The sequence below is a fragment of the Protobothrops mucrosquamatus genome, unplaced genomic scaffold (genome assembly GCF_001527695.2).
Source record: "Protobothrops mucrosquamatus isolate PMUCROS unplaced genomic scaffold, P.Mucros_1.0 scaffold42107, whole genome shotgun sequence".
In the NCBI taxonomy this organism is placed as follows: domain Eukaryota; kingdom Metazoa; phylum Chordata; class Lepidosauria; order Squamata; family Viperidae; genus Protobothrops; species Protobothrops mucrosquamatus.
The window spans coordinates 1-1222 of NW_015427838.1; the positions used below are offsets into that span (position 1 = coordinate 1).

General features: G+C 47.3%; 2 non-coding genes across 2 annotated transcripts; both read right to left on the minus strand.

Moving 5' to 3' along the window:
* Positions 1 to 371: 371 nt before the first annotated feature.
* Positions 372 to 453, minus strand: TRNAS-GCU. Its single transcript has one exon. It is a non-coding gene; the product is annotated as a tRNA-Ser (tRNA).
* A 50-nt stretch (positions 454 to 503) lies between these two features.
* On the minus strand, positions 504 to 577 carry TRNAN-GUU. The gene has a single exon. It is a non-coding gene; the product is annotated as a tRNA-Asn (tRNA).
* Between the last annotated feature and the right edge of the window lie 645 nt (positions 578 to 1222).

The window sequence follows — 1222 nt, forward strand, 5'->3', positions numbered from 1 at the left end:
AAATATGTTGCATACATTGAAAAGAGGAGGTAGGCTTACGACCAATCATAGCAAAATGAGGGGAAGAAAATACAAAATGATTATATTTATATATGAATACGTGAGACCAGTAGAAGGCTACAGAAGTGCCCTGACTAATGGTCAGCTTGTGTGGAATGCACAGACATCAAATCAAGAATATAGGGGCCATAATGGATTCGATTGGCAGGATAAAGGGATAAAAAAAATGAGAACAAGGAATAATACTTTCCCTGAAGAAAGAGCACAAACAAGGTCAAAATAACAACGCTGCTCTTGCTTTTCACCCTCCCGAGGTACAGCGCAGGACTGATCCTTTCACTCCAAATCCTGCAACTAGAAGGAAAAGGTGCCGACGAGGGTGGGATTCGAACCCACGCGTGCAGAGCACAATGGATTAGCAGTCCATCACCTTCACCACTCGGCCACCTCGTCATCACCTTCACCACTCGGCCACCTCGTCAAAGGGGTGGAGCACCCACGGCCGTCCCTGGGTGGGCTCGAACCACCAACCTTCTGGTTAACAGCCAGACGCGCTAACCACTTGCGCCACAGAGACAGGCGGAGGCCTCCCCCTCGACTCCCTTGGATGTAGCAGCTGATGCAGAACAGACCGCCCCCCCCCGTCCCCTATGGGGCTGCAGGGGGAGCATAGCTGACTCAGGAATTCTGGGAGTTGAAGTCCATGAGTCATAAAAGAGCCGAGGTTGCCTACCTCTGCACTAGATTGATGCAACCGAAGCATCCTTTGCCCCATCCTTTGTGCCTTCAGTCCCACACCAGGAGACACCAAAGGAGAATACTGTTTTCTAAGAGATGGCTGCCAGCCTGTTAAAAATGTGTCCAAGCACGTTTCGTTTTTCCACGCTGGCAACCGTACAATCAACCACGCTTTGTTGTGCGTTTAACATCTCTTGGCCTCGAGTGCCAAAGACCCTCTATGTTTAATGCTTCTGCTTCTCAATCGAGCTTCCTATTTTACTTGGTAGGCAAGCGATTTCAGCAACTGCCCAGACACTGAGAAGGTATTAATGGTAACTTTGTAAGTTGTGAGTCAGACGTGATTTTCAACTCTTCTTCTTCTTCTTCTTCTTCTTCTTCTTCTTCTTCTTCTTCTTCTTCTTCTTCTTCTTCTTCTTCTTCTTCTTCTTCTTCTTCTTCTTCTTCTTCTTCTTCTTCTTCTTCTTCTTCTTCCTCTTCTTCC